The 7,559-nt window shown below is 37.9% G+C and overlaps 1 long non-coding RNA gene across 1 annotated transcript; it reads left to right on the top strand.

The window, feature by feature from the left end:
* Positions 1-3,145: 3,145 nt before the first annotated feature.
* Positions 3,146-4,694, top strand: LOC144433449 (uncharacterized). The gene is made up of 2 exons (XR_013480768.1): positions 3,146-3,242; positions 4,439-4,694. It is a non-coding gene; the product is annotated as an uncharacterized LOC144433449 (long non-coding RNA).
* The last annotated feature ends 2,865 nt before the right edge of the window (positions 4,695-7,559 follow it).

Genomic DNA, 7,559 nt, shown 5'->3' on the forward strand with positions numbered 1-7,559 from the left:
TAGTCTGGAAATTGTAAAAGACAATGATACACAATCAGTAGAAATGGTTTTAGATGGCGAAACAAAGGCAAATACAAAACAGTCAAAGCCACAAAGTGTTAGGTATTCGAGAAGAGTCCGGAAGCCAGTGAATCACTGGTTTTAATAGACTGTCAAAGGCCGTTAGTCAAGATTGGAAAGAGTTGACTGCAGGCAGAACAGTTCCAGTTGTTCAGACAATCTATGCTACAAGAACATCTTGGCACGTAGCCACGGAGTAGGGAAGTTTTCTGTCTTCAGGGTTTGACATCCCTGCGTAGGTGAGTCCGACAGGGAATGTAACAAAGCAATTACACTTGGTGAACAGAAAAAGTTCATGGTTGTCACTTGCTTCCAAATACGATGGTTACATAGTTAAGTAATGTTAAGTCACAGATAATATGATGACAGTATTGGTTCATAGTGACTGGTTGATGAGCAATCATCGTTTATGATTTTCACTTCACGACGATTGACACCTTCTGACTAAAAAAAATATGGAAAGAAAAGTCCTTCTTTAGGCAACTCATTTTTGTATTGTCGATTCTATTTTGTGAACAAACTGATTATGAAGACATTATTTCATTACTCGTTAGTTCATCAGCTTGTTTTAACCCATTGCTGCGGGGCATTGTCAGCTGAAGCGTGATGTGGTTGTTTTGTCAATATGGTAAATTGAATTGAATTGGTCTGTATATGATGATTTCATTTCAGAGTACACTGAACTTATGCCGTATTTGCGTGGTAATGGCAAATCAATTTATATGATGTGTGTTGTTATAGATGGAGGCATTGTACTTATGGCACTATTTCTTTTCACTATATTGGAATCTTTTTATTACAAAGTTACTATACAGGCGACTACGTTGCTCAGTCAGTTGCTGAGGGGCGGAGTCTTGGTCACATGGTCAGGTACCTATAGCAACACTTCTCTCCAGTGCCCCCCCTCTCTCTCTCTCTCTCTCTCTCTCTCTCTCTCTCTCTCTCTCTCTCTCTCTCTCTCTCTCTCTCTCTCTCTCTCTCTCTCTCTCTCTCTCTCTCTCTCTCTCTCTCTCTCTCTCTCTCTCTCTTGCATGGACGCCGTCTAGGTCAACATCGTGCCAAGAGCGTATTTGACATTAATCTCCTGGTTTACCCTTATTCTCCCTTCTTTTCTTGTTAAAACCCACATCTTCCTTCGGGGAAATGTTTTATTGTACTCCTCTGTGAGGTTGATATTTGGCTTTCACGAGATGGTCGTAAAACTTCTGGCGAATGTGTTTGTACTCAATTTTATGGTGTATGTTTGCCATACACAAGGTCAAACCAACAGCTTGGTGATGGGGCGGGTTTTTCACGCTTATCGAAGGCTTGCTAACGCTAACACTTATTAGCTTTCGTAGGCAATATATTCTCTATCTAGTGTTTTATTAGGTGTTAAATACCAGAGTTTCTCGTGTACTTTCCACGAGTTCGTCACAATACTTATACGTCACCTGCGACCACAAATTCAATTTTTGAATGTCTAAAAATGATGTTTCATTTCAAAATAAATCACTTCCGCGTTATATTATGTTTCTATTTGCATATCACTCATAACCTGCTGAAAAATGAGTGCGTCATTATTTTGCGTACGGTATCCCATTAAATGTACAGAAATGTTCGTTATATGCTTTGTTGTTCTAGTTAAGCAAAAATTGCACCCTCTGTGGTGTTAATTTTGATGTCGTTCATAAATTTAGGAATTTAAAATTTGGCGTTCGCCGTTTCTGGACTTTCGCCGTTCTGTGCGGAATTTTTGACGATTTCCCCGTTTAATACACGAAACATAGAGTTCAAAGACAATGTATACAACGATGATATTTTGTACGGTTGACAATAAATTTGGCATTCGAAATGTTGGTTATCGCTGGATTTCTAGTTGTGTGCTAGGTTTGTGTGATCACATGATACAACAAGTAAAAATACTGCTGTTGGTGAAAAATACGCCTGCATATCAGCAGGGCTTTCGACCAATCAGAATGCGAAATTTGTGACAGGTGACGTATAAAATGGTGTACAGCGATAGCAACTAGCATGGCTCCAAGTCCCACTATAATGCAGTACAGAACGAACAACTCTGTTACAGTACCTACTTACGTACAACTTACTCAAATTGTTGCCTCATTTTTGATATTTGTTGGAATTTTCGTCGCCACGTTTTCAAAATCTTGGGTAAGCTTAGAGTTCTTAAGTGAAGTTGTTGAGGAGAATTGGTGTTGTCTGTGGACCGTTTGCTATCGTCGAAAGCTAGATGAGGAACCAGTATGTGTATCGTACGGATTGATTGGTGGACTCAAATGTGAGTAAATACGGTGGATATCAATCATATGTATAGTGTGTGTTACAACTCTATCATGCAGTAATAAACCTACATCTTTACATCTGAGGGTAAGAAGTTGCAGTGTGAGTTGTGTGCCAATAGGAAATCCGTACAACAACGGCTTGGGTTGTGTTTGCATACTAAACCAAAACTTTGCACTGCCTGGTTGTCCAATACAAAAACGGCTTGAGTTGTGTGTGCACATTTTACAAAGCTCTGCACTGACTCATTGGTGTAAATATATCACAATATTTTTGGAGATCAACAAAACATTCGTTGTTAATTGATCAAAGTTTGACTAGCTACTCAAAAGATGGGGTTAAAATCATGCACGATTCCAATAAATATTCTTGAAAGGTGGAGGGAACCGACAACGTGTGAAAACCAAGTTGAAGAGTGCGTTGACTTGTAATGGGGTAGATCAGCACTTTCGCATGTTGCCGGGTAGTAAATGAATGAGGAAATAAAAGTTGCATTGATAGCAGGGGGAAGTGTTTTCAAAGGGATATAGTATGTTTACTTCGAGTTCCAGTCTCAATAATCGTTAATGATATTTTATTACAGCTATGATGCAAATTTATTGAGAAACTGTACTAGGGTCATTGTAAACAAAACTATCAGCAACTCAACTGAGTATATGCATGTAATATCCCTTACGTATACTTCAAAATATTATTTTATGCATTGTTAATTGTTTAATTTTTTGTTGTTGTTTGTACAATGAACAGTTCGTCCACCGTTGTATGTCACTACCTGTCGTGTATGTATGATACTAGCCTGTCTTTTGGCTGCAGTAACTACGTTAACTTAGTTCATTTGCCATTGCTATGTCGGTGGAGGAAACACCTGGAACGCATTGCTGCATCAACTATGGCGCTCGCAGGTACATGTTTCTTTCTACTCAGTCTAACTGCGATGCATGTTAATTTGCTTTGACAGAGTTTACCAAACATAGTCAAAGCACTGGTTGGGAAGGAAAGATAACTTTCACATTGTAAAATTGTGTTAAGCCACGTTGTCATTGAACAAAGATAGATCCTTTGAAGGGGTATGAACAGACCGAAATTTGTATGAAAATGTATAGTAATAGTTGTGAATGAAAGAAAACATGTAAAAAGGGATATATTGACACTATTGAGAAAATAAAAGTATGATTCGCATTCATTTTGGATATGCCTCAGTGGATTTAATAAGAAGGGAGAACATAACCGGCTCCTAGGCAGTGACTGTATCCTTGCAGAACGTTGCATAACTCTACTTACCACACTAAATGTATGCCCATTGATGGATTCGTACCTGTGACTAAGTTATAGAATTTCTTCGCCACTGAGCTATTTGAAATTAGTACTAGGCCTAAAAAATATTTGTTTGGTTCTGGTTACCCGACCCCACATAGCTTTTCAATGCTGACCCTTAACTTTTTTTAACGTGTTCAAGAAAAAAAATAATAACATCGCAAAAATTGTGAAGTCTCACGAGAAATAGTGGATGCGGAAACTACTATCAACTTAAAAAAAGACAAAATAAAACTGTCCTTCCAATCTGTAATGGCTGGTGTACACCTGATAGAAATAAACAACACAGAGAATGGAAAAACCTGAACTAGACACTCACACATAATTTTTTTAAATAAAATGAAAAAAAAATCTACCTACCCCACCTATTCTAAAATTGGAACCACACTTTTTTTGTTGGGCCTTAACAGTCCATGACCACCTTGATATTTATTATATTGACACACTTCCGTTGTTTCCGTTCATGGCAGTGCGTATGTCATGTGTCTGTGACTGTGTATGTCATGTCATGTCATGTCATGTCATGTCATGTTAAGTCAGTGTGTCATGTGTGTCTGTGGCTGTGTCTGTGTCTGTGTCTGTGTCTGTGTCTGTGTCTGTGTCTGTGTCTGTGTCTGCGTGTGTCATGTCGTGTGTGGCTGTGACGTGTGTGTGTGTGTGTGTGTGTGTGTGTGGCTGTGTCTTTGTGTTTCCGTGTATCATGTCGTATTGTTTTGCTAAATCTTTTTTTTCCATTCAACAATTTCTTTTTCATATTACATTTAATGATCTTGTCTTTTTACAGGATTGTTTGGTCTACTCGCTGTAACTATTTTCTGGACCAAAACACAGGAGATGACAAATGCCAACCAAACCGTCTCCTTTAGAATTGAACGAGGAGTATACCTCGTCATCATGACCTCCTTTGCCACCTTCATTTCGGCTTTCGCTTCGTTCATTTTATGGTCAACACACACTCTCCAAAGCCAAGCTGATGAGAAATTGCAGAGATCAACTAACGTCCGACTCGGGCCCAAAGGCTTCCACTTTTGACCGTGATAACCCCATTGGTACCGAGATAAAACATATTATAAATCATATGAAGGTCGGTCACCACGTGACTGTTATCGTCTAAGATTACAAATACCAAAATACAATCCAGGCTTATGGTGTTCAATCCAGGCTTTACTCATTCCATGTTTAGGGAGCCGTCATTATTTACGGTTGGGGGGGGGGTTAACATTTTAAAACAAGTAGAAAATATTTTCAAAACATTAAAACTTTTGGTTTTCCTAAATATTTGTTTATGTACTACATGTACAATGTGGAGTTGTGTGTGAAGTAGAAACTTAATTATATAGCAATATCTTAAAATGAATATGTGAGTAATATATAACTACTAGTATAAACTCTGAAAGCAAACTTTGAATCAATTAGTTGTCAGGTTGTCACCCAGTTTGTAAATATGTACTGAAGTCATTATAGTTTGACAGGTGTCGACTAGTAAAACACATTGCAAAAAAAACCTGTCTTACAGTCTCGTAAATTTCACCTGATTATTTCACTCTTTGGATAATTGACTACTAAAAGCAAAGCTATGCATTGATGCAATACCTGTGAGCAGACAGATGACCATTCCAACAAACTTTGGGTAATTTGGCTTACTCAATATCACACATTATTGTGATGGTTACCCTTACTCTCACAAGAATTGCCTTGTTTCTGGTGAGTCTAAATTATTTAAATTACAAAGAAGTGAGAAAAGGGTTGTAACTGGATTTGTTGTTGCTTATTTGCTTATCTGTCTTATCTGTGACAAAACTTTATCAGCACACTATTGTTTTTCTTTTAATTAAAAAAAACGAATAAAATATAAACTTTGTCATATATTTGTGTAAAATACTGATATAATTATGTGTAAATGTAAGAAATTCCTTCCGCAAGAACCTTTTCCAATAACATTTGATTTAAGTGGTGTCAGAAATTATGTACATATTACATTTACTGTACACTGTAAAACAACTGGTACTGGTACAGATCATAAAACTTTCATTACCCTGAAAACTTCGAAAGAAACCTTCAACCCTGCATGCAGTAAATAACATCAGCCAAACACTTAAAAACAATTACATCTAAAAAAAAAATCACATATTGGTAATATCCATATCTAGTTATCATTATGATTGGTACAGTTGTTGACAATGCAAAGCTTTCAAAAACAAAATATTGTGTTGAAAGTGGGCCAGATGACAGTGATGAAGATGATGTTGTAATGAGAGACCTTGACAGTGAGAGTGAGGAAAGTGACTGTGTCAGTCAGACTGAATCAGTTGTTGTGACAAGGGGGGGGGGGGGGTAGAAGAGCTGGCTCATGGCGGAATGCTCTTAGTAAGTATTCTTACTGAAATTAAGTTGTTTCCTAAGTACCCCAATAATCATTAATAATATAATTGTAGCAATATAAATAATAACATTTCCTCTCTTTAATACCCACCACTTCATGTATATAATGGAAACGGGGGGGGGGGGTCATCCCAATTTCTAAAGTCAGGTGGGGGGGGTATTGATTTTTTCCCTGCGGGATGGGGGGGGGGGCAGTTGAATTTCCACTTCTTATCAACCAATTCCTCCGACTCCGACCCCCCCCCCCTAACTGTAAATAATGACGACTCCCTTGTGGTAGTCTTTCCAAGTTTATGGTGTTCATTTGTCGGTGTGTTCACTCCTAAGATTCGATGCGGGGTACTCTTCATATGTGCTTTCGTTGGGTGACAAGCTGAGTCGATGTACATGTATAACCCAAAGTCACTACTTGTCTAATATATACTTATACGATAGTGTTTGGCAACACACTGAACCCAGCCTAGAGTCACGTGTCTATTAAATTGTATGATGCCGTTACCGGTACCGTTGAAGAACACTCTCAATTCCAATAGCCGCATGTCTCTGGGCTGCACAAACATGGCGAATACAGGGCAAACATTTTGAAATCATCGTCCACGGTATTTCGATTTGAGTGACAAATTTTAAAGTTAACATATATTAAGCTGTTCAGGGTAAAGTTTAGTCTATCTGCTAGACCTCGGATGTTCTTCCGATACAATACGGCACACTACCGAACATCGCTATCGAGGATGGAATTCCCAATCGTGTGTACACATGTTTATGTGTTTAGTTGTCAATAGTACATTGTAGCTGGTAAATTTAATCTATTATACAGGTACTACAACATTACATATGATATGAAGTGGTTATTTCGTATTTTAAGGGGGGGGGGGTTGTACCTGCATTTCTTCATGCTTTAGGAGACGCAGGAAAGTCGACGTCAAGTTTTCACAAATCCTGCATTGATAGAATGTATCTCTTTAACCTCTGCTAAAACAGTGCCAAGGCTATTGTTTACATGTAATGACATTAGGAGCCCCTATTTTATTTCTTGCCCAGAATGCCTCGCCCCAGTGTACAGAAGACCACTGTGATATGCCAATTCTCTCTATATATAGTTCTATTTGAAGTGAGGTTGTATAATGCAAGATGCCTTGCCATCACAGCTCCGAGCTAGCTGCTCCTTCATCCGACAAGTTTAAAAGGGGGTTGAAAACTTACCCTTTTAGGTCTTTTTTATCATTAAGATGTTTGTATATTTTACCATTGTGTATGCGTACCATTTTACTAAAGTTATTTTCCTGATAGCTGGGCCTTTTATCAGTTTTTGTGTGGTGCATCTTTGTACGCTTCATGAGAAGCAAATATTATAGATTGGTTTTAATCAAGATTTTTTAACTTACTCTACTATATTTGTGCTAGTTTTTGCCGTTTTCCTACCGCTTTATTCTTTTTCAGTTTTTGTTTATTTTTTTGTTTATTTCATCTCCCCTACACTGATTTTAGTTTTGTTTTGTTTCAAATGTTAAACCCTACCGTAA

This window comes from Glandiceps talaboti, chromosome 3 (assembly GCF_964340395.1).
Source record: "Glandiceps talaboti chromosome 3, keGlaTala1.1, whole genome shotgun sequence".
Lineage (NCBI taxonomy): Eukaryota > Metazoa > Hemichordata > Enteropneusta > Spengelidae > Glandiceps > Glandiceps talaboti.